This window comes from Spermophilus citellus (assembly GCF_964194105.1).
Source record: "Spermophilus citellus genome assembly, chromosome: 3".
Lineage (NCBI taxonomy): Eukaryota > Metazoa > Chordata > Mammalia > Rodentia > Sciuridae > Spermophilus > Spermophilus citellus.
In genome coordinates, this window is record NC_138184.1 from 204941696 (window position 1) to 204969258 (window position 27563).

At 34.1% G+C, this 27563-nt stretch overlaps 1 protein-coding gene across 1 annotated transcript in view; it reads right to left on the reverse strand.

The window, feature by feature from the left end:
- The window catches only part of ZNF804B (zinc finger protein 804B), a gene marked incomplete at its 3' end in the record, with an annotated part of 520665 nt that overhangs the window by 157402 nt on the left and 335700 nt on the right, over positions 1-27563 (reverse strand). The window lies entirely within an intron of this gene.

Below are 27563 nucleotides of genomic sequence, written 5' to 3' on the forward strand. Positions count from 1 at the left end.
TGACTTATTTCCACTTGGATTAGTGAGTAATGGAGAACACTTTCAATAACGTTTTTAGGGATTATTAGTATATGAGTTTATTCTGAAGTGGTCACAGTTAATGATCATTATTATTTCCTCTCAAAGCACTATACTACTAGAGACTGAGCATAGCAGCATGATCACATTGAGTGGGAGTATTGGCATATATATGCCCAATGCAGGGCACATAGTAAAGAGAAAAGAGTGCACTAAAAATCCCTCTGTATAACATTTTAGTTAAATAAAAATCCCTCAGTTTAACATTATAAGAGATAATCCACTCAAAGGATGTATAAAATGTCAACATGAAAATAAAAATAATATGAGAAGGTGGGTAATAAGTCAATCCCAAAGGTTTAAAGCACTCCAATTACTGATCCCATAGACATTGAATGGAGTTATCCTGGATAAAGAATTTGGAAAGTTGATTGTTAAAATGATTGATGAACTAAAGAAGATCTAAGGAATTAGCTAAGGGAGACAATGCATGTTATGAGTGTTTCAATAAAGAGATGGAGATTCTGAAAAAGAACCAAACCAAAATCCTAGAAATTCAAAACTCAATAAAATAAAAACCTGATTTGAAAGTCTCATCAACACATTAGATCTACATATTAAAGAGTTTCAGGCCTTGAAGACAAGATAGATGAATGTGAAACCTTAAGCAGCAATATGTAAAAAGAATGGAAGGGAGGGAGTGAGGAAGGGGGAACAACCATGGTTATAATGTACAATGCTGCACCCCTCCCCTGACTCAGGCAATGGCAAGGCCCTACTGAGGTGGATGGCGCAAGGCGTCCATCCTCTGGAGGAGCGCAGTATGTTTCTGGGAATGGGCTGATTTGTTTTTGTATTCCTTTAATAAGTATAGTTGTGACTTCTCATATGACCATTAAGTATGAAGGAAAAAAACATGACTTTCCCAATGAATGCAACTACTTCTAAAGAATGGATCTGTTTGCTTTAAATGCAATGATTCAGCTGTGGAGCGTAAATTGTTAACGTCTAATGAAAAACTCCCTGTATTCCTGTCAAGGAAGTTTTTGAGAAATTAAATTAAAATCTAGAGAAGAAAAATTAAGGGGTTAAGAAGACAGATTAGTGCTTAGTACTGGGCAACTTGTTCTTGTTCCTATGCACAATGGTTTGTGCTCTTACTCTTGTTTGATTAAAATTAATAACAAGTCAACCACTTGCTGTAACCATGGCACCGGTTCCAGTCAGTAAGTCAAGAAAGAATAGTCAAGGTATAGGCCAATAGTTTGGAACATTTGTAACTATTATTAAAAGTTAACTAAGCAGAAACAGCTCAAAGCAAAACTTGAACTGAAAGTACAAATGCTTGCTTATGCATAAGCCAAGATACATTCTTCTATTTTAATTGTAGCTAAGTAATATTTTGTTTCTTTGAATAATGATTCCTATTTTGTAACCACAAAGTACTGTGAGCCTGCCAAAATGAAAAGTATATATGATCAACTTCACAAGTAAAGATTGGGATTCAGCACCTTCATTTTGGTGTCTGTGTTGTTTCTCCACCCCTCTTTCGCCGACTCCTCACCATCCGTTCGTCTCCTGAGACCCCCTGTTGGAGCTGGTCTCCGACAGTACAACAATTCTGGGGCAATATTGAAAGATCAAACTCAGAAATCATTGACATTGAGGAAGAAGTATATACAAACTAATAGCACAGAAAACCTATTCAGGGAAATAATCATAGAAAACCTTCTAACGCTTGGGAATGAAATGAACAAAAAACATTCAAAAGACCAAATAGAAAAGATGAAAAAAGAACCTCTCCAAGACATATTATAATTAACATACCAAACATATAGAATAAAGACAGAATTCTAAAAATCTTCGAAGAGAAATGTCAGGTTATTTAAGATATAAACCAATAAGAATAATTTCTGATTTTTCAGAACTTCAAGTCCAGGAGGACTTGGAATGATGTGTTTCAAGCCCTTAACAAAATAATGTCCAACAAAGATTGCTGATATCCAGCAAAGCTATCCTTCAGAATATATGAAGAAACAAAAACTTTTAAGATAGGCATGAACTAAAAGTATTCATTGTGAAGAATACACTGAGTGTATTGTAGGAGATACTTAAAGAAATCCTACACACAGAAGAAGATAAAACCAAAGAGCACAGCTCAGAAAAGCATAAGTCTCATGAGAAGGGTAGTAAGCAAATATGAATTAGGATCAAATTAAATACTATAAATAAATAAATGTGGCAGGAATAAATAAATATCTCTATGTTAACACTGAATATAAATGATCTCAACTCTCCAATTCAAAGACATAGACTGGCAGTTTGGATTAAAAACCAGACTGAGCCGGGCAGTGGGCAGTGGTTTTCATACCTGTAATCCTAGCATCTGGGAGGTGGAGATAGGAGGATCAAAAGTTCAAAGGCAGCCCCAATAAAAAGCAAGGCACTAAGCAACTCAGTGAGACCCTGTCTCTAAATAAAATACAAAATAGGGCTGGGATGTGGCTCAGTGGTCCAGTGTCTCTGAGTTCAATCCTCAACAACCCCCACCACCCTACCACACACACACACACACAAAACCAAAAAACAGACTGAACTGGATATTGTTTACACAAAACATACCTCACAGGCAAATATATTCACAAACTGAAAGGGAAAGGATGTTAAATAATATTCTATGTGAAGGAAGCCTGAAGACAAGGAGGGTAAAATACTTTTACATCTAACAAATTAGACATAATCCCAAAATTCATCAAAAGAGACAAAGAAGTACTGGTAAAGGAAACAATCCAATAAGAAGATATGCTATACTAAATATTTATGCCCTAAACATTAGTGTATATAATTATATAAAACAAGTACTACTCGAAATAAAGAATGAGATAGAGCCCAAAATGATAATATTGGGTAATTTCAAAACACATTTCTCACCAATAGATAGGTTTGTCATGGTCTAGATATGAGGTGTCCTACAAAACCTCAGTGTGAGACAATAAAAGAAAGTTCAGAAGTGAAATGATTGGGTTATAAGAGCTTAAACCAAAACAGTGCATTAATCCACTGATAGGGATTAATTAGGTGGTAGGGATAGGTCCCCGGGAGATAGGATAGGCTGGAGGAGATAGGTCATGGGCATGCCTTTGTGGTATATTTTGTCACTGATGAGTGGAGCTCTCTTTCTTTCTCTCTCTGTTTCCTTATTGGCATGTTCTGAACTGCTTTCCTCCAACATGCACTTCCTGAGTGATATTTTGCTTACCTTGGTTCAAGAGCAATGGATTTCTTTATCTATGGACTGAAACATCCCAAACTATAAACCCCAAATAAACTTTTCTTCCTTTATGTGTTCCTCTCAGATTTTTGGTTATAGCCACAAGAAATTTACCTAAATAGAAAGTGGTACCAAGAAGTGGATTTGTTGCTGTGGTTCAAAAACCTTTGAAAAGGTTTGCAAGAGAAGTCTGGAAAATTTTGAGTTGAAGAGTAGAATGTTGTAAAGGGAGTTTGGGGGCTATTACAGTGGGGGCTCAGAAGACCAGAATGCTAATTAAAATGCAGACTTTACTCATGAGGCTTCAGAGGAAATAAGGACTCTATTGGGAATTGAACTAGAGACCACCTGGGTTATATCCTGGCCAAAACTTGTTTTAACTTTGCCCATTCCCTGAGACTTCATGTGATACTAAATTTAAATGCCCAAAGCTAATTGATCTGGTGGAAGAAATTTAAAGGTAGCACATCAGTCAGTGGCATGGATTTTGCTGGCACATTTTATCTATATTTACTGTAATAATCAGGAGCAAAAACGGGAAAAAAGTAAAAATGAGGATTTTCAAAATGTGTAGCTTAACCTGAAAATTACATATAAAATAGGGGCCAAAAACGTGATATTTAAGGCAATTATAGTGACTAAGGAGATGCTAAGAAACAATAGAAAAAAATTACTTGAGGGCATCTCACAATTTGCAAGACCACACCATTGCAGGTCCCAAGGTGTAGAAAAATAATATCTTTAAAAAAGAGATTGGGGAGGCACCCTGCTTATACAGGGGTCCTAGGAAATTGTTTCATCACGTTCAGATGCCCAGGTTATCAATGGTCATATGAGCCATGATTCTAGGTGGTCCAGCTACTGTGTAAGAGATGGGCAAACCTTGGTATCATCCACAAGGTGCTGATACTGCAGGAATGCAGCATGCTTGTGGTAGCAGATCACAGAGTTTTTTACCAAGATTTCAGAGGAAGTTCTCTGAAGCCAAGCAAAGTATAGGAGAGTCAAAATCTGTGTGGGCTGTCCTGGAGAAGGCATTGAAAAACACTGAAGGAAAAGCCAAAACTGAAATAGAGTCTATAGGAATCAAGAGATGTTAGTAACATGGACTGTCTGCTGAGAAAGCTGCTGGTTGAAGAAAATGCCAGGATCAGAGAGAGACTGTGTGTGATGCATTTAGCACGTTTAAAGGGGTGGGGCTACCTAAGCCCTTTGTAGAAAATGCTTATCACCATGTGTCCTGAATTCTGTACACACAGATATGAGACCGGCTGTCTCAGCTCTGTTTTTGTTTCATCCCTTCATTCCATAGCCCTTATTCTTCCCTATTAAAGTGGCAATGTTTTCTCTATGCCATTGTATATTGGATATATATAACTTGCTTTTGATTATTTCAGGGATTCACAGTAACGAGTTTGACTTGTACCTCAGATGAGGCTTTTGACTTGGACTTTTGGGCTATGATCAAACTGCTAAGACTATGAGACTCTTGAGGTAGACTAAATGTGTTTTACCTTGTGAGATAGACATGTACTTTTAGGGAGTGGAATGTTATTGTTTAGTATGAAGCATCCCCCAAAAGTTCCTGTATTAATGTAGGAATATTCAGATGTGATTGGATTGTAAGAGCTGTAATTTAATCAGTTCATCATAGCTTGAATGAACTGTATGGCAACTTTAGACAGGTAGAGCATGTCTGGCAGAGGTGGGTCACTGCAGTATGCCCTAGAAAGGTTAATCCTCCCTGTGGCCAGCCAGGTCCTTTTCCCCTTCTCTCCCTGTCTTTCTTCCTGGCCAACTGTGAATGGATCAGTGTTCCTTACCATAACCTTGAGCCATGTTGATCTGCCCTTCCTTGGGTCCAGTGCAATGGACTTGATGTATTATGGACTGAAACTTTGAACTGTGAACCAAAATAATTTTTTTCCTTCTCCAAGTTGTTTTTCTCAGGTATTTTGGTCACAGCTATGCAAACTAACTATCACAATGCAGAAAAAGCCTTTGAAATAATTCAGCACCCATTCATGGTAGAAATATGGAAGGAATTAGGGATAGGTAGAACTTATTTAAACACCATGAAGGCTATATATAAAACAAACCCAAAGCCAGCATCATACTGAATGGGGAAAAACTTTAAGCATTTTCTCTAAATTTATGAACAAGAAAAGGATATCCATTTTCACCACATTTTTAAAAATAAGGCCCTAGAAATTTTAACCAGAATAATTACACAAGATAAGGAAATAAAGCAATACAAATAGAGAAAGAAGAAGTCAAATAATCCCTATTTGTAGATGATATGATCCTATGCTTAAAAGATGGAAAAAGCACCAGTAGAATACTTCTGGAATGGATACATTCAGCAATGTAGCAGGACAAAAAATCAAAATAAAATATTAACAGCTTTTCTATACAATCATAATGAATCTGCTGATAAAGAAATCAAACAATTCCATTCAAAATAGCCCGAACAAATAAATAAATTACATAGGACTAAATCTTATCAAAGAGGTAAATGCCCTTTATAATAAAAATTACTGAATGATGAAAAAAGTAAAAGGAGACACTACAAGATGGAAATATTTCCCATTTTCATTAATAGGCAGATGTAATATTGCAAAAATGGCCATAATATTAACAGTGATAAATATTCAATGCATTGCTATCAAAATACTAATAACATCCTTTGCAGAACTACACCACAAAAATTCCTAAAATTCATATGAAAGAATACTAGACCTAGAATAGCCAAAGAAATTCTAAATACTAAGAGCAATACTAGAGGCAGCACAGTATGCAGTTTAAAATTATACTACAAAGCTATAATAACAAAAACAGCATGTATTGGCATAAAAACAGACACACAGACCAATTGAATAGAAAAGAAGACACAAAGACAACCCTAAATATATTCATATTTGATCTTTGACACAGGCACCAAAAATCTATATTGGAAAAAAATGCCTTTTCAAACAAATGGTGCTAGGAAATCTGCATGTCCATACGGATAAGAATGAAATTAGCACCCCATTTCTTGCCCTGCAAAATGTCAACACAAAATGGTTCAAAGACTTAGGAATTAGACCAGAATCTTTGCAATTTCTAGATGAAAATAAAGGGTCAATGCTCCACCATAGTCAATACACAGCATGGAGTTCCTTAATAAAATGCATAAAGCTTAAGAAATAAAACCAAGAATCAATAAGTAAGATGCCACCCAATTAAAAAATTTTTGCACAGCAAAATAATCAAGAACATGAAGACAGAGAGCATACAGAATGGGAAAAAGTTTTTTTTCCAGTTTTCTTCTGACACAAGATTAATGTACAGAATATAAAAAGAACTCAAAAATCTTCACAGATACCCCAGTTCATAAATGGGCAAATCAACTAAGCAGACATTTCTCAAAAGAAGAATTCAAATGGCAAACAAATAAATGAGAAAACATTCAACATCCTTAGCAATTAGAGAATGCAAGTCAAAAACCACATGGACATTCATTTCACTCCAGTTAAAATTGCAATCATCATAAATACAAATGATAATAAATCCTCACAAGGACTCAGGGGAAAAGGAATACTTTCACACTGTTGGTGGGACTGTAAATTAAAATGATCTCTATGGAAATCAGTATGGAAGTTTCTCAAAAGACTAGGATGGAACTACCATATGACCCAACTATATTACTTCTAGGTATTTTTCCTAAAGAACTGAAGTCAACATACTACAGTGAGATATGCATACCCTTGTTTATAGAAACATGATTCATAATAGCCAAGTTATGCAATTAATCTAGGTATCCATCAACAGATGAATGTATAAAGATAATGTGATATATATATATATATATATATATATATATATATATATATATATATAATAGAATTTTATTCAGTCATAAAAAAGAACAAAATTATGTTATTTGTAGGAAAAGGGATGGAATTGGAAGGCTAAACTAAACAAAATAAGCCAAATTCAGAAAATCAAGGTCCCAAGTTTTCTCTCATACATAAAAGATAGTAAAAAAAAGTTTTTTTTAAAAGGATATCATGAAAATAGAAGGGAGAAAGAGTATAGGAAGGGAATAAGGGGAAGAAGAAGGGGAAGGATAGGGGAGATGCTGGGGAATAAAATTGATCAAGCTTTTACATGCAGGTAATGACATCATAACGAATCCCAATTTGTGTATATTATCATGCACCTATAAAATTTAAAAAATTATTTGAAAAACAAAATAAATACTAAATAGTTGTTCTACTCACACACTGAATACTCTACTGATGTGCCACACAGCCTTGAGGAGCAGTGAGCCAGATCACATTGGTTATGGCACATGCTGTGGATAGACATTTTGGATTTACTATCTGTCAGATATTTTAACATGGCTCATTTGCTATTTGTGAGATCCATTTTGTACCTTATAAGAGTATTAGTTGAATTTTCCTGGTAACTCTATATCTGCTCCATCTTTTTCCAGTTAATGAGGTAAAGAAAGATAGTAGACAGGTTAAGGAATCCAAACCACTAGCAACAGTAGCATGTTGGACAAATATAAAAAGCACTCTAGAGAAAATCAATACAAAACTAGTATTTTTAAATAATCTCTTTATTTCATTTGTATTCCTTAGCAATTTCCCATTCTTCAATTGTCCAATAAGGCTGGTTGGTCCTACTGGAGTAATCAGCTTTTTGACTGAAGTAGTTGGGCACAGCCTGATGCTGTGTTTCCTGTTCCCTATTCTAATTTTTAATTCTTTTCATTGGAATTCCCCACACCAGACACATGCATTTGGATTATAGAAGGAAACAGTAAATCAAGTACAGAGAAGAAAGATTAAATCATATCAGAGTCAGAGGTGAGAGTACTTTGGGTGAGTAATTTCATGATTATTGATTTATTTAGACTATAAGGAAGAATAGCAGAAGGAAAGAGAATTAATATTTCAATACTTTATACTTCATGAGTGGAATACAGTTCAGTTTTTTAAACTGACCAAATAGAGATAATATAGCATTTTACATTGATGCTGATGTTAATTCCCCCACCTAGCTTCATATTTTAGATTATTTTTAAAAATACTGATGGCTATTGTAACCCTCTTGAAAAAATATGAAATAAAATTTCTAAGGTGAGGCTTAGGCAAGGCATCAAAAATTTTCAGTCTCTAAATCTAATGTGAAGCAAGATAGAAAACCACTATTAGTATTACTAAAGTCTACAATGCCATATAAGGTCATGTTTGCCCAGGCAGGGTTCAGTTCAGTGCTTGGAACACAGTAAGCACTCAAAAAAAAAAAAAAAAAAGCTACTTTCTTTTACTCTTCTTTCATTAAACTCAATACAAAAATAAATTAACTGAGGCAATTTACTTCTAAAATCAAGAGTACATAGGTGAACAAAATCTGACTTGGTCATGGGAATGACTGGGAATGGATGGTAAAATTTTTAAGAGCTGAATATTTTTAATGACAGATTTGTCATTATTATCACCACCACCATCATCATCATCTCCATTATCACTAACTTCCTCTATCTTTATAGACCTCTTCGTGTAGAGAAGTCTAGAATAATGAATGGAAAATGTTCATTAGGAGAATGAAAGGACAAATTTTGTAAATATTAATGAGGAATTGAACTTTTCTAACTTTCCTAACAATTTTAAGCTTGCTTACATTTTATTTAACAGCTGAAATAATAAAAAGTCACAAAGAACTTGTTAGTATGCTTTGGGATGAAATTTCCAGGGTAAGGGCCAAAGGAACTTAATTTAATAACATTAAAAGTGTGACAACCAGGGGCACTTCATGTTATGGATTTTATTCTTTTCTTGTGAAAAACTCATTATACTGCATTGTAAAACTCAGGAGGTAACATTTTTTTTAGAAAATTTAATCAACACTGGACACTATTTCACTGCTTGCCAAATAACAGCTTCCCTGTAATTTCTGAAAAAGATGGATTTTACCATAGATGCAGGCATTAAAAATTTTATTTCTTCTATGCAAATAAAATTAAATGGTCTAGGAACTATAGAGATTATGATGCTAATTAATGAAATGATTGTGTTACTTAAGGTAATGCTGAATGAATATAGATAAGCCTGGCAGATTGCTTCCTAATCCAAGGAAAGACATTTAACTGTTCTGAGTCTTAGTTATTATAGATATAAATTGGAAATATAAATAATTACTTCATAAACAATTTGTAAGCATGTTTAGTGAGTGATAGTATTAAAAAATGTTTGTCATCTTAAATAATTCCAATCATTAGCAAATTACTTTTCATGAACACATGAAAGGAGATTCATCCAGTTTCTTTCTGGTATAAAATTAATTATTACTTGATTACACTTTACTGTTCTCAAATGCAGTAACCTTCTCCTAACCACAAAATATTTTTCCTGTTTATATAAAGCCTACAGGATAATCAAAAGTCTTCTAACAAATGGTATAATTTCCATTGTTTTTAAATTATAGTTGTAAAGAAGACAAAGTATTCTTAATCAACCTTGAGAAAATATTTACAAAATTCAAAATGTAAAAACTTATCTGGAAAGATTTAAATTTTTCAAAGTATGACTTTACATTTATGCGCAAAGTATGAAAGAAAGCATCATGATTACAGGATTTCCAAGCTCATTATTCAACAGTCCAATGGGTTATGAGTATGGGAATTTCAATATAAAATCTTCTCCATCCCCAAAGTACATAAGTTTAATATGCCTACAATTCAGTCAATATAGCATCCACATTATGGCTGCATATAATCATAACTTAAATCTTTTCAGATTTTACACCACTGAGCAAAATTACTTGAACTCATCCAAATGAGTATCATGCTGAGTAGTGTCTATCTTTTATCTGTGATCAGAAAAAGTCTTTCAGAAATACAACCAAGTAATTACTCAATTATAGTTAATAAGAACAGCAATATAGAAAGTAATATTTTTAAAGATAAACTTAGAAAATACGCATATTTGGGAAATATTCAGTGTGAAAAAAACCACATTGGTCTATCAAAGCCAATTGTTATCATGCTATATTCTTTGTAAATTATTCATGGTGCCTGTATTAGATTCCTATGGGTATGGTAGCAGATTACCATGGCTTAAAAAAATCTGTTATATTTTTAGGGGCTAGAAGTATGAAATCAGTATCATTAGACCAAAATTAAACTGTCACTTGAGCCATACTTTCCCTACAGGATCTAGTGGAGAAACTGTCCTCAGCCTCTTACAGTTTTTGATAGCTGCTAGAATTCCATGGTTTGTGAAACATGGCTTCTCTTTCCAAGGCCTATATCTTCAAATCTCCCTAAGCTCCATCCTTTCCTGTACTTTTCCTCTTCTTCTTCTCAGCTGCCCTCTTATAAAGATGCATGTGATTTCATTTAGGTTCTGTTTGAATCATTAGAACAATCTCTCTATCTCCTTATCCTTAACTTAAAATATCTGTAAACTCTTCTCCATGTAAGGCAATATTTACATGTTTTAGTTACTAGATTCTGATGTCATTGAGCCCATTAATCAACTTATCATACAGTATTACAGCAGAATTCTGTCCATTTAAAAGTATGGTTAAGTACAAAATTAGAAATCCCCATTATTAATCTAAGTTTGTTTGTTTTGTTGTTGATGAGCCACATCCCAGTCTCTTACCCCAAGTGTTTTTGATAGAATGAAGAGATATATCTGGGTATGGTGGTGCACACCTGCAATCCCAAAGACTCAGGAAGTTGAGGCAGGGGAAATCAATAGTTCAAGGCCAGCTGGGGAAAGGTAGCAAGACCCTGTATCAAAATTAAAAAAAAAAAAAAGGACTGGGGATGTACCTAAAATGTTCTCTGATTAAATCCTCAGCCTCCCCCAACAAAAGAGAAAGAGAGAGAGAGAGAGAGAGAGAGAGAGAGAGAGAGAGAGAGAGAGAGAGAGAAGGAAATATGCTGGTAGAGGTGGAGACCCTGGGTATATTTCACTAACTTTAATGGAAATGAAGTCTCCAGCCTATAAACCAGTCTAATTTCTGAGAAAGTCTTTATCATCTACAGAAATAAAATTTAATATTTAAACTCTCAATGTATTTAGATCCAATTTATTACATCATTTATCAACAATATGCAAGACATTGTTGTAGGTAATTTACTGATAGGGATCACATAGACTCAATAATTTTTGAAGTTCTGAGGGTCAGATATAGAAATGGAGACTCATTCTTTTGAGGTCTTTCCATTTGAAGAAGGGGGTACAGAATATCAACTATAATGAAATGACCTTTAATTTTCCAGGACTTCAATTAAGAGAGCAACATAAGATTTTTTTTTATACCTGCTGTCATAAATCATATACATTTTCAATAGGTAGCACAAATATTTTATTCAGTAGTCATGGTCTTTTCTTCCTCTTCCCAATCAAAAAATGAAGCACTTCTACATTGAACTTTTAGTGAATGTTTTATGCTCACCAATAAGTTTGACTACAATAATCCAAAATCTTGATCCTCCCTTAAGGCACTGAACGTGGTTTGCAACAGGCAAAATTCAGCAAAGAACTATCATTTTTTACTTAAGGTCAGGGAACAAATTTTTTAGACCTTTAACATTTAAAAATGCACAAATTTTCCCTGCAATCAAATGCCTTTCTAATTCAAGAACTACAAAGATGCTTAGGAAAAGATAACAAAAATATTCTAGTACCTATTGATACCCTCAAGACTACTAGACTACATTGGGAGCTTAGAAAAATAGACTAGTTTCAGAACTTCTTTGCCTATTATTTCCTAGGATAAAAAGTGTACTAAAACAGTTTGAATAACTATAAATAAAAAAAAATTTACCACCAGGAAAATGTATCACTGTGATTCTTAACAGCAAAAAATAAGGAGAAAATGGTTATATCTCCAAACATGGGAATTTGTTCTTTTATTCCATAATAATCATTCTGCAGTAATTCTGTAGAGCAAGAACAGAGGGCAAGCTGAGAAGAGAGTGGATCAGATTATGTAGAAATAGTTTAGTATTGTGTTTCCAGAGAATTTTTTTTCCTGGAGTTAGATACTTTTGAAAATGGACCTGTATTAATAATAAGAATTTTTATATAGTTATCATTTTGTACCTTTTGGTATACATGTTGTATTCCAATATATAAGCTTATTGAAATAAACTCTTTAATGAAAAATTATAAGCTCATAATGCTTTATAGAATATTCAAGTTCTATTTCTCATTATGTCTACTGAGTTATTAAAAATTTTAGTAGTAGTTTAAAGAAATTTTGTATATAAAATGTAATCTATTTTCTCAAATATAGTTTATGGGTATTTGATACTATGTAATGCCAAATGGTACTATTAGGAAGGGTAAATTATGTGACAAATAAATATTTATTTCAATTCTCCCCAGAAAATAAATGTGAAGGAAGTAATTTTTTTTTGAGATAGTATGTTTACTAGTGATTGGATTTTTCACCCATTCTATCTGTGGCATTTTCAGGAATAAACAAATAAGCCCTACAAACAGAGAGATTAACACTTGCTTGGGAGCTAAAAATCAGCTTTGATTTTGTTACTGTTAATAGGTTATTATTAGTAATATTATTTTTAAAATTGAAATTAGGACTAAAACAAAACCCTCTCATTTCTGGACCTAAGCCTGGGGTGGAGGTATATGAATTAGGCTGAAGAGAATGTAAAATAAAGTGAAAACATTATAGAAAATAATAGTCTATCTTTTACTTCTCTTCTATTCTTTACTTGAGTATAAATTTCCTTTACATATCTTAAAGTCATCTATCACAGCATCCTCATCCACCCCTCCCCACTTGCCCTCTGTTAAAGCTATACTATGTGATTGTTCTACAATAAAAGAATAAATTCCCATGTTTCTTACTATTTTACCCTTCATCTTGGTGCTGTACATGTACCAGTTCACAAAGACTTACCAGGAGGCACAGGATCATATTTTTATAAGAATCAATTTTCAGATACTTGGCTTCCATAGGTAATCCTTTCTTAAGGCTTTTCCTTAAAAAATATCTTGCTCCTCTACTATGTTAACTTGTCTCCCACTGTGAACCAGGCAGGTTTAAGCTCACCTCTGTCCTCTATGACATGGTATATTTCACTGCGGTGGGAAAATGTTCAGAAGACCAAACAATTAGCAAGTTCAAAATATCACCTTCTGTGAGTCCTCCTGAAAATGTACTTTGGAGAAAAGAGCCTCTTCAACAAATGTTGCTGGGAGAACTGGAAATCCATATGTAGTAGAATGAAATTTAAAACCCGTCTCTCTCATGCTACACAAAACTCAGCTGAAAGTGGATCAAAGACCTAGGTATTAGACCTGCAATCTTGCACATACTAAAAGAATTAATGTAGGCCCAACACTCCAACATACTAGCTTAGGAACTGACTTCCTTAACAAGACCCCTAAATTGCAAGAAGTAAAAATCAAGTATCAACAAATGGGATGGGCATCAAACTAAAAACTTTCTTCACAGCCAAAAACAAACAAGCAAACAAGCAAACAAACAAACAAACAAACAAACAAAAAAACAATCAAGAGAGCATGAAGGCTACAGAATGGGAGAAAATCTTTACCACCTACACCTGAAATAGAGCATTACTTTCCAGGATATTAAAAGAATAACAACAACAACAACGAAAACCAAACAAATAACCCAGAGAATAAATGGGCAGAGGAACTTAATCCACCCTTCTCAAAAAGAAGAATTATGAATTGTCAACAAATATAAGAACAAATATTCAACATCTCTAGCAGTTAGAAAAATGCAAATAAAAACTACACCAAAATTCTATCTTATTCTAGTCAGAATGGCAATTATCAAGAATACAAGTAACAATAAATGTTGGTGAGGATGTGGGGGAAAAGTATACTCAGTTGTTGCCAGTAGGACTACAAAATGGTGCAACTACTCTGGAAAGCAGTATGGAGATTCCTCAAAAAACTTGGAATGGAACCACCATTTGACCCAGTTATCCCACTCCTCAGTTTATACACAAAGGACTTAAAATCACCATACTACAGTGAAGCAGCCACATCAATGTTTATACAGCTCAATTCAGAATAGCTAAGCTATGGAACCAACATAGGTGCCTGCCCTTCAACAGGTGAATGGATAAAGAAAATGTGGTATATATACATATTGGAGTATTACTCAGCCATAATAAGAATAAATTTTATGAATTTCCCAGTAAATTGAGGAATCTGTAGATTGTCCTGATCATTGAAATAAGCCAGTCCCCCAAAATCAAAGGTCAAATGTTTTCTATGTTATGTGGGAACTAACCCACAATAAGGGGTTGGTGTGAGAGGAAGAATAGAAGTTCAGTAGATTAGACAATGGGGAATGAAGGGAAGGGGGTATAGGAAAAGAAAATTTTCTCATGTATATATATATATTTAAACAACACAGTGAATTTCACCATCATGCACATCCATAAGATGGGCTCCTAACTAGAATAAAATATATTCCATAATTGAATAATTATATAAAAATGGATTTTGCTATCATGTATAACTCAAAAGAACCAATAAGAAAATTAAAAAGAGAGTGATTAGAAGATTGTGGTAGATATTGTTCTTATGTCCTGTTGAGGCTGAAGCTTTTATTACAAATTAGGACTTCTAGTCCCCGTTTGGGATGTCTTCATTGCTACAATACTGTGGAATGAATGGCAAGAGTGAGGGCAATTTTCACTTACAGCCCTCTTTGAACCTGGAATCTTGTCAAAGAATGCTCCCAGTGTAAGGGTTCATCTTACCAGTCATAAATTTGTTTCCGTCAGTTCTCCTTCCCATCTCTCTAGGCTCTACTAAGCATATGAAGAAATTTAGTGCCTGGTAAACTACATCTTCCAAATTCTGTAGCCAACTAACTTCCTTTCATTTGAAGAATTCAAAGGGAAAAGAAAGGCAGGAACAGAGGGGAACAGGCTCTTGCCAGTCACTGCAGTCATGGTAAAGTAACCGTTCAATGTTTTTTTGCAGTTCTAGAACTAATGCCCATCTCCCTTTTGTTTGTCCAACCACCATCACCCGGACTCCGAGAGCTCCCAACACTTATAAGGATTTGTTGCTCTGATGGCAGCCCTGACTCTAGGAGACCCCTCTAGGATTCTGAGCACTCTTGACCCCATATTCTACTATTCTTCCCTGAACCTTAAAAAATGATTATTTATATATTTAAAATCTAGGATGTTTCTCTGTCCTAATTTCTACTTTTCCAGGCCTTTTCACATCTATATGATAACTAAATTCTCTGCATTAAATTTTCTATAACTAGATTCTTACTGAGAGAACAGTGTGAAAAAAAAGTGTCAATAAGAAATATTGAAGCCAGTGGCACCAGATTTCACTCAAGGAAGAAACTCATACCCAAATTCCATACCTTGTCCCTCTACCTCGCTGAGATTTATAGAAAGTTTGCTAGAAAATAAAAATTTGCTGTATCTGAAAGCTCTATATCCCATTATTCTTAGCATTGAGAAAAAAAATCTCATTAAATTGCTTTACTGATCTATTTCTGGTATGGTATTAGCAAAAGAACAAATAAATCAATTGAAGAGGACAGAGAGGCAAGATATATACCCAAGGAAATATACTCAACAGATCTTTTGACAAAGCAGCAATGGCAATTCACTGGAGACAGGATAGTCTTGTCTACACTTGCTGCAGGGGCAATCAAATACTCACACACAAGAAAATGAACTAGCCACTGATCTTAAATCCTCCACAAAAACTAATTCAAAATGGATCATAGACCTAAATTTAACATGCAAAACAACCAAGATGATTTCAAAAAGAACACAGGCAATAAATTTTGAAGTCTCTGGGTGATAAAATATATATAGCATAAAATTTAGTCTTTTTTAATTTATCTTTTTAGTTGTAGTTGTACACAATATCTTTATTTTATTTATTTATTTTTATGTGGTGCTGAGGATCAAACCCGGGCCTCGCAAGTTCTGGGCGAGCACTCTTCCACTAAGCCACAATCCCAGCCCTAAAACTTAGTCTTTTAACTATTTTAAATGTACATTAACAATATTGTGCTTACAATGAGTTTTTAGATACAATATCAAAAGCACCATCCATGAAAGAAAAAATTGGTGAATTAAATTTCCTTAAAATTAAGAACCTCTACTCAAAGAAAAACAGTTTGAAAAAAAAAAAGGAAAAGATAAGTTAATAACTATGAGAAGAATTTCAGGGGAAATATTTAATAATAATATTTTTATTCAAAACATATAATTAACTCTAAAAAAAACCTAGTCATCTTGCCTTTAGTCTATTGAAGTCAAATCAATCCTCTATGTTGGAATGACTGGTTGGTTTTCTCATCTGCTTGCCACACCAAACTGGTGGACTGCTCAAAGAAAATGCCATGTATTTTTAGCTTTTTCCTCCTCTAGCATATCCATTTTTATACCACTAAGACCTAGAACAGATTTTGATTCAAGTAGCCATATAATACATTTAATTTAAATGTCTTTCTGTGTGTTAAAGTATATAAGGTGAGACAAATAACTTATGTAATGATAAGCAATATAAATTCTCTTTAGGGGCAGATAGCAAAATAAAGTTTTTCATTTGCTAGAAGACAAAAGTAAAAATTAAACTAAAGACTAACAAGAGGAAGTTCAGAGGTGTTAATGATTTTGAGAAAGAGAATAAAATGACTTAAGATATACTTTAAAAAGTTTAATTAGGCATTTGGCTTAAGGAAAATGAAAGAAATTTGGGATAGAAGACTGATTCCAAACTTAGGAATTCATGCAAAAATTGTGGTGTCTGGAAGGAAAGTGAACATGAAAATTAAATAAAAAGGTAGTAGAATAACAATATTCAATGGTGACTGGGTTTAAGGAACTGTGTTATGACCCAATTTTGCCTGAGATATAAATAGCCAGCAGGCAGAAGAACTTGCATAGACAAATTTAATTTCAATAAATTAATATATAGCATGGTAAAAATGTTAACATAAACCTAGGACTTTTTGGTTATTCTCTCAACCTTCAAGAGAATAGGAATTTCTTTGCCACCTCATGATATCCTCATTCTTATCTTAATTTGCTGGCATAAGAAATAGAATACGAGCTAGGCTGGTGGCTCAGTGGTAGAGTGCGCACCTAGCACGTGTGAGGCACTGGGTTCAATCCTTAGCACCCCATAAAAATAAAGAAAGGTATTGTGTCTATCTACAACTAAAAATTTTTAAAAAGAGAAAAATAGACAAGCATCATATTTTCATTTGAAATAGGTAAGTATATTAAATAGAAGCTGTTGTTGATACATTTGCTGTGATCCAAGTATTTCCCCAGTAATTACACTGAATACATGATTTATTTCAGTTCTATTGGTAGATTAAAAATATTTTCTCCTTCATTGATATCTGTTACTAATTATACCCAAACATGAATTAGTTCATGCTTATGAATAGATTACAACTATTAGCTGGACAATTTTTTGCCAATACTAATGATACAACTCTGCATAAAAGCCTTTATTTATTAAATATATCTTCATTTTAAACTCAACAGCAATTCATGAACTAATTTTCCCCTCTCCTTCCAATATTTTCAAGCAATATATCTTTCCTTTGCAGCTTGCATTTTACATGGGTTAACCTTTTAATTCTTGCCCTTTTACTATTTTTTTGTGGACACATTTCTTGATCTTCAGTCATTTCTTCCCTTCTCATTTCTTACTTAACCCCTTGCAATTTGTCTTCTGCCAGTTCTTCTACAGAAATGTTTCTCTAAAAGGTCATCATTGACCTAGATCTTACCACATCCAATAGAATCAGTCTCCTTTGCCTTTTATAGCATTAGACAGACCATTAAAAGTACCTGTGACAATGCTACTGCATTTCCAAATGAGATCATTTTCCCAGAGATGTCTGTGAGATTTCTTAAAGAGAGTGAAATCATTCTACAATATGGAAAGGTTTCTAAATGTGAGATACTGTTTGGCCAGGTTCTGAGTACAATTCTGTAATATTAAAGGTATTTAAGATACTTCTTTCTTGAGATGCTTTCTTCCAATCCTTCCCTTATTCATAAAGTTGGCCTAATATGGCTTGTCCAGGTTTAAAAGCCACTGATTTCTTTTTCTTTTCTTTTTTTTAAATTAACTCTCTCCTAACTAGGAATCCACTGAGGATCAAAGGTCCTTGAAAGAAGCCTGTTCTGTGTTTTCTCTGTACCTTCTGTCTGAGGTGGGAACTACCAATCCTAGCTCTCCAGAGACTGGAAGAGAAGAAGAAGGAGGAGAAGGAGAAAGAAAGGAGGAGGAGGAAGAGGAGGAGGAGGAGGAGGAGGAGGAGGAGGAGGAGGAGGAGGAGGAGAAGTAGAAGAAATGAAGCAACTAATTTAATTACTAATGTAGGAAGAGAATCTCCAACTCTTTAAATCTCAAATTGCTTATGCCTATGTTTCCTGTTTTTTTATGTAGTAAAATTATGTTATAACTTCAACTATTTCTATTACTTCAGATGTCTTATGATTGCCTTCTCTTCCCTCTTGCCTCGCCCTCTTTGACTTCCTGGCTCTGGCAGGAAGAGACACCTACTTCTCTAAATTAGAATTCTGTCTAATGTCACAAAAGGCAAAGGAGATTGATTCTTAGGCTTATGACCCAAATGACAACTTCTGATATGTTTCTTTTCACTGTAGTGAAGACATCTTCTGGGAAGACACCAATCTTTCTGTCATCTCAATTCTACCACCTATATGTAGTCCACAGTAATAGTGCAGAGCTTTGGAAAGCTCTCTCTGGTCTTCTCTGCTGGTCCTCTTTGTACAGATCACCACGGAGTCAGAGGATTACATGCTGCTGCCCTCTCACACTTCCAAGGAGATTCTTACGTGTTTGATCCACTCAGCACCATGGACTGAGGAAGAGAGTTTATGGCTTACACTGCATATTTCTTTCTCCTCACACTATCTACCCCCATCTCCTGCTTCTTGCAAGTTCAAAGTGTCACTTATCCAGTTTGACAATGAGAAAGGTTTTGTTTATTCATATGCATTCCATCATCAATTCATAACTCCTTCCTTTTAAGCTTAGAATAATACAAATGTAATGTCATTTCCTTTGGTTACAGATAATTCCTAAGACATTAAGAAAACTTCTATAGGAATTTTACCAGGGGAATGTCAGTGACTGAAACAGGAAGGCTGGGAAAGGCTTAATTTATATTTCACATACCACTTCATCTTAGATGCCCTCACAAATGCAAACTATTTACATATATATCTAGCAGCAGTATCTAATATAATATAAATTAACGTGAAAAGATCACTGAATTTATCCTCCATGCAGACATTCTCAAATTAACACACATTAAAAGAATATCGACCAATAATATTGAAAAATGGAGCCTTAACCCTATCAGTGGATTAATCCAATGATAGGGATTAATTGAGTGGTAATTTAAAGCAGATAGAGTGTGGCTGGAGGAGGTAAGTCATTGGGGGTGTGCCTTGGGGGTTTATATTTTTTCCTTGTCCAGGAGAGCTCCCTTCCCTTCCTACTGTTGTTTCCTGAGTCACTTTCCTCTGCCACTACCTTCAACCATGATAATCTGCCTCACTTGGAGTCCCAAGGAACGGAGTTGGCCATCTATGCACTGAGACCTCTGAAACCAAGAGCCCGGAAGTAAACTTTTCCTCTTCTTAATTGTTCTTGTCAGGTCTTTTTGTCACAGCAGCATAAAAAGCTGACTAAAACACTTATTAGGGCTGGGGATGCAGCTCAAGTGGTAGCGTGCTTGCCTGGCATGTGCAGGGCACTGGGTTCGACCCTCGGCACCACATAAAAATAAAATAAAGATTTGTGTCCACCAAACACTAGAAAATAAATATTAAAAAATCCTCTCTCTCTCTCTCTTAAAAAAAACACTTATTAACTAATATTTACAACTACAAGGTTAATTTCTCCTTGGGCTATGTTCTTGAGGAATTTGTCCACTTTAAAAATTTTTTTGTTATCATTATTATGTTTTTTCCCCTTTAATAACCATGCCTCGCTGGGGATGTGGCTCAAGTGGTAGTGCGCTCGCCTGGCATGCGTGCGGCCCGGGTTCGATCCTCAGCACCACGTACAAATAAAGATGTTGTGTCCGCCGAGAACTAAAAAATAAATATTAAAAATTCTCTCTCTCTCTCTCTCTCTCTCTCTCTCTCTCTCTTAAAAAAAATAACCATGCCTTTAATAGTTTAGCTTTATCTCTAAATTTTCTTTATCTGAGTTCCTGTACTGTTATTTATATCTCCCTTAAACATTTATATAGGTATGAATACATACACAGCCAAATAAAATTTATCATTTATTTTCTCCAACATATTCAATGTTGTCATATCTCTTACTTAAAAGCTTGTTTCCCTACTCTAATCCTCCATATTCAGTTGGCTTTGTTGTCATCTTACAAAACATATCACTTGGCTATCTTTTTCTTTATTCTTTTTATTTTTAATCCACAGACAACTCTAGTCACCATCCCAGGATGGTTTTTTGGAAACTCAAGTTATACATTGTTAAAATAACCTGGTACCTAGTTTTCCTACCTTCCAGTCACTCTTAGTAGAAGAAATGGGTCTTTAAAATTTTTTTTCATTGTATATGGGCACAAAATATCTTTGTTTATTAATTTACTTTTTATGTGGTCCTGAGGATCAAACTAGTGCCTCACACATGCTAGGCAAGGGCTCTGCCACTAAGCTACAGCCCAAGCCCATAATGGGCTTTCTTAAAGTGTAGCTTTTTCTAATTTTATGTGTCTTCACTGAGACTTAAAATAGCTTTTAGTGGCATTAATAATTCTTTATTCAGAAGTATAAAAAATCAAGGAGGATTTACTTTTTTTCTCATCTAACTCTCCAATTTCTCTCTATATGAATCCTGTACCTTGGGCTAGAATCTAAAATTATCCATGACCATTTCTCCAATCCATGTTTAACTTATATGTCTTGCTTTAAATGCATTTTTTTGTTTTTATTTTTCTAAGTATTTTTAAAGACTGAGTACCATTTCTTTGACTTCTAAATGACACATTGAGTGGTACAGTCTATAAACTATGATTATTTTATGATATCACCTAATGTAAAACACTGAACACTTACATATAATACTAAAGTCAGTACTAATTCTGCAGTGTACATTGTTTTCCAATATTTCAAATATAAATAACTCCTTTAAAAATTTAAAGTTTCATAAACCATCTTAGCACAATCGTTATGCTTTCAACATCTTTTGAGTAAGAAAGCAAATGTATATGTGTATGTGTGTGTGTTTGTGTGTGTGTGTGTGTGTGTGTGTGTATCTCACATCAAGTTATATCTTAGGAGTAAATGAAATTTCTTTGGACTCCTAACCTTAGCATGTTTTCGGGGAGTGTCTGTCTACATATGCTGGAGTTTGAGGCACTAGGTATAAACCAGGGAACAAGACTGATACATGCCTTTGTAGAATTTACATATTGTTTAAAATTGCTTTTAAATATATTTTAAATATAAAATCTTTATTTATATACAAAAATATTTGTAACATATTACACAAGGTAAGTGTGAAAAGTAAGGGTAATTTTCACTTGCCTTTATATCTGTTACTTAAAATCAGTTCTGATTTTATACATAAAATTAGTAGAATTTTGCAACCATTTCCTATCATGGGAAATTGAACTTTTAACTCCTTCTGTCAATATGAGTTAGATTTTTTTCATTCTTAAAAGTGAAGAATAATTTATTATAAAGTTATTTGCTTTTATATTTGCAAAAGAAGTCTGTTCATGTCTTTTATGTCTACCACTAAAAATATATTATGTTTATTGAATGGAAAATATTTCTCTATTAAAGAGAGTTTTATTAAAACTAACATAATTTTCATATATTAGTATATTTGATAAGTATGCAAAATATTCTCTTCTGACATATCTGTTTGAATGCCAACCTTGTCAAACTGATGATATGCACACCAAGCAAATAGCTCAAATCTAAGCATGCCTGTTAGCCCAGCTATTGTATATAATGAATATAGATTACTCAGTTTTCCTATGGTGATGATGAGGAAATGAAACACTTTGTGTGTATTAGTTTGTGTGTACTAAAACTGCTACATTAAAAGATTTTATTCTGTGATTGCATTTTTTATATTCCATTAATGAATTGTAGTTTAAAGAAAAATAATTAAAATAGAATACATTCATTTCTTCTTGTGGGTGTCTTCATATAAATCACATTTGAAATTTTCTGATGGAATTTTATCTACAAATATTCGTGTGTATCTCTATATATAACATAGCACATATGTATATAACATGTTACAGTATAAACTTGAAACTATTTTGGCAATATGGTTTCTTTAACTAAAAGAAAATAACATGTATATTATTATTAATAAAATAATTTGATTGGAACACTGGTTTGATTAATGTGAGGTCATTTAAATGCATATGGTTGCCTCTGTCTGAAATCCAGCCTTAGAGTTATATATTTTTGCAGATGAATCTTATAACCAATCCTATAACTAAATACTAAAGCCTCACCCAGCCCAGGCTGGCTAAAAGTTCTGTCATACAACCCTCTGAGGGATCGGCCTGAAATCACTCTTGCAGTTGGTTAGAACAGTTCAGACTTCACTGTCTTCCAGGTATTCTTTGCATGTCTGAACCTGACCCTTATATTTATAACGTGTTTAATCTAAAACTAGAAGTTTGTCTTATTCATATTATTCATATTATTATTTTTATTATTGGTTCTTTTTAGTTTTACATAATATTAGAATTCATTTTGACAAAATTATGAAATCCTAGACATAATTTGTTCTAATTCAATCCCCAGTACTTCCCTTTTTCATCCTCTCTCCCGCTAATCCCTTCCTTCTATTCTCCTAATTTTTCGTTTATTCATCCTTAAGCATTCATCTGAGTGAGCTCCAGTCCAACATCTACTGAGTGTTCTTCCATGTAAAGACCTTTCAACCTCAAAATCATGGACATGACTTTTAATTTTTTTAACTTTTGAAATTTATTTATTTATTTTATATCAGGGATTGAACCCAGGGGTGCTTAAGCCCTGAGCCACATTCACAGCCCTTCAAAAATCTTTTATTTGGAGATAGGATCTCACTAAATTGCTTAGGACCTCACTAAGGTGCTTAGGCTGGTTTTGAACTTGCGATCTCTGCCTGCCTCAACTTCCTGAGCCACTTGGATTACAGGCTTGCACCATCATGCCCAGAAACTTTGAAATCTTGATCAACCAAACCCACACATCAGTTTCAACACTTCTATTACGGTGCTGTGACATCTATGAACCCCACTGCCTGCCTGAACTGTCAACTTCTCTTTGTCACATTTTAACATCATTTTCTTCTCACTGCGCTGGACCTTTTCCCAGTTCCTAGAGGTGGGTCTATTTTCCAGTGTCTGCTAAGTTCATGTCTCCAAACTTGTAAAAAATACAGACTATTGTTTAAATAATTTTGGAAAATAATTTATTTTGTGTCCTTTTTTCCTCTCCCTCTGACTCTTATTTATTTATTTTTTTTACATAGTCCTTAAGTCATCATTTCATAGCAAAGGTTCTAGATTTCAAGTTGTGAGATCACAGTAGATTAGGATTGTTACAGGTTTTAGCTCTGTAATCTCACCTTCTAAGGGTGTCCTTCATGATATACAGTCATAGTCAGAATAAGTCTTTTCATAGATATCTTCATTTTTATAAAAACAGAATCCCCATACCATCTTTATTGGTGCAAAGATAATATAAATATTCAAGCACATATCATTATACTGAACTGTTGAACTATACTTTGCAGTCAGGACTGCAGTTTGTTTGTTAAACCACGACAAGTTAAATTTTAGTATGGAGTTTTCATCATAACATCACAGTCACAGTCTACTACATTGTTCTTAGTGCATTTCTGAGTAAAGTACACAGTGTAAAATGACTTTAATGAAAACACAGGCTGTGTATTAAGAAATATTTTAGCCACCATCTTGTCTCACATGTTCCTGAATAAGCCAAATCAGTTGAGAACATGTCAGCTACATATATTACTATAAGGAAAAGTTAATGTATTTATGATAACTGCTTTGACTTAAAATATTAAGATTAGGTGTAAAAAATATAAAGTCCTCTGGATTTGGGGCAGGTTTCAGAACTAGTAAGCAAATAAATGCATATTACAGTCTAGATTCATTGATTCATATCTATCCCAGTTTTCAAAGAAGATGAAAAGTGAAGAATTTTTGTATAGTATGAGGTATACGTCATGTATGACAGCAAAAGAGTTTAAAATCAGGCTACAGTATGAATCCAAAGCCATCCACTAGTTACATAACCTTATCAGTATTTTCAACTGCTTTTCATCTTCGGTCTCTTCATTACTAAAAGTTACTCTAATGATTTTTTTTTACAGAATTTTTAAAAACAACTGGGTTCTGGAATTGGTATATGGAAGAGACATCTGCACTCCCATGGTTATTGCAGCACTATGCACAATAGCCAAGAAATGGAGATGACCTAAGGGCCCATCAACTGATGAATTTTTTTTAACGTGGTACAAATACCCAAGGGAAAACTACTCAGCCATAAAAGAAAATAAAATCCCGTCATCTGTGCCAACATGTATGAAACTGGAGATGGCTACGTGAAATAAGGCAGGCATAAGAGGACAAGTACTGCATGATCCTACCATATGCACAATATTAAAAAGTTGGTTTCATAGAAATTGAGAGTAAAATGGTGTTTAGAAGAAACTGGGAAGAATAAGGAGGGAAGGACAGGGAGAGGTTAGTCAATGGGAACTAAGTAACACTTCAGAGCAAGACGTCCTGGTTTGTTATTGTACAGTGGGATAATGGGGGAAAGAATAAGTAAAGTATATTTTTAAAAGCATGAACAAAGGATTTAGATTGTTTTGACCATGAAGAAATGATAAATATCTGAGATGAGTATGCTTAACCTGATTAAATGATGTATATATGTATCAAAACATCACATGGTATTCCATTAATAAGTACTTTTTGTGATTTTAGGTATAATTTAAAAAAATAATTTAATAAAAAAAAATACTTGGAACGTGCACAGAGACTGCCAGAATTTCAATCCATGCTATCTCTTACTATGAGTGACCTTAAAAAGTTACCTTCTCAATTTTCTTATCTGTGAATTCAAACTATTTGTTGTTCCTTCTTCAAAAGATTTTTGTAAATGATTGAAGTAGATAATATTTGTGAAGTGCTTGGATCTTTGTCTCAGCTACAGCACTACAAGCATTAAATTTAATCATCACATTATCATATATCTTCTGAATGTATTTAAAAAACTAAACCAAGAACACCTTAATGATAGGATAAAGTACAACCTTATCAAAGTAGATAATTATACCAGCATGAACAGTGTACATTTAAAAAAAGGGAATACATTTGTGGTTAAAAATTCCTAAAAGATGTTTCACCCTAAAATAAAGCAAAGTTTACATACTGAGGCATTTTCAACTCAGTGAAACCTTTCACAAATTTAAAAAATGAGAATATTTCTAGAGTAATATAACCAAAATTCTGTTATAATTTTGAAAAAAAAATCTATAGTTTTTCTATCTCTTTCAAAATATAAACTAGTTTTTTAATTCAATTTCTGTTGTTTTAAGTCGATAGCTTTTCTGATTTTTTTTCACAGCAACTTTCAAACCCTACTGATTCATTACTGTCTTGTACAGATACTCTAGAGCTCAGCTCTTTGCTGCTAATTTATTTAATATTTTTCTTTATTTAAGTTTATTTGGTGCTTTTTGACACTCCTACACCACCTTGCTTCCTGAATCAGGTTTTACTGCCCTTCATTATTTTCTCTGCTTCCAATTTCAGCTTAATTTGCAGACTCAGAAATTTTGTTTCAATGCCTTCGCACTACTCATTATGCATATTACAAACATCTATGCTGGTGAAATTGACCTGTGACCCAAGTACAAGAAAATTCACCCTTCAAGGAAAGGAGCCGGCAAAAGATCACCACAATAGAGTGTGTGCTCTGTTCTGAAGCATTCACAACAGTGTCTTCCAAGTGCTTTTAAAAGGCAAGTGGGGAGGACTGCAGAAATAGAAGATGTGAGATCTGCCTGGAAAGAAGCTACACTTAATTTCGGTTGTGGACTCAGCATGAACCTGAATACAAGACTTAGCCTGAAGCCATTTGTAAGACTTTCAGCAAGTTAGTACTGAAACTGAAATGACTTTGATATTATGCAGAGATTAAAGATTAGCCATGCTAGGGATGAAATCTAGTAAAGCAATGAGTCAGTTTTACAGGTGGGAGGATAATTTGAAGGTCTATATTTGATGTGATTTGAATATGAGGTTCTCCCCAAAGCTCTTGTGTTAATGCCGGAATACTCACAGGTGAAATGATTAGGTTCTGAGAGCTATAACCTAATCAGTGCACCTAGTTTGAATGAACTGCCCAGGTGGTAAACATAGGCCTGTGGGGTGTGGCTGGAGAAGATGGGTCATTCGGGGGTGTGCCCTGAAAGGGTGCATCTTCTCTGTGGCCCCTCCCCTTTGCATCCCAGCCTGCATGAGGTGAGCTGCTTTTCTGTGACCTGCCCTTTGGCTTTGATGTGCTGCCTCACCTCAGTCCCAGAGCAATGGAGTCAACAGATCATAGACTGAAACTGTGAACTCAAAATGAACTTTTCTTCCTCTAAAATTTATTCTCAAGTATTTTGATCAGAGCAACAAAAAGCTGACTAACACAGTACTTGATTAAATATCAGTTTCTTGGCATAATTTCAACTTTATTTCATTTTATAACAGAAGTAGTTCCCTATAAAGAACTATCAGCCACATACAATAAATATAAGTAAGTCAACTCAGAAAAAGCAAGCATGTAATGAAAATAACTTGGATGATAAATACAATAGAAAGCCTTTGTTCAAAAATATCAATGGGATAGGTAATTTCATGTTTTAAAGAATAGAAAAAAGAATAAAATACAGGATTCTGAAATACTACACTTACATCTTTGTACTAGATTATCTTAACATCTGGAACTAAGGAACAATTTGTATATACTGACTGCAAATATATAACTTCTCGCACTACAATGATAAAACCAATGAAAAGATCACTTTTGAGTCAAGTGCACCCACAAAACAACCAAAGAAGGCTCTAAAGCAAGAACAACAAAAAAGGATCATTTTATAAGAATCATTGGTCACAGCTGCCTCAGGATCAACTCTTCCACACATTGTTCCTCTTT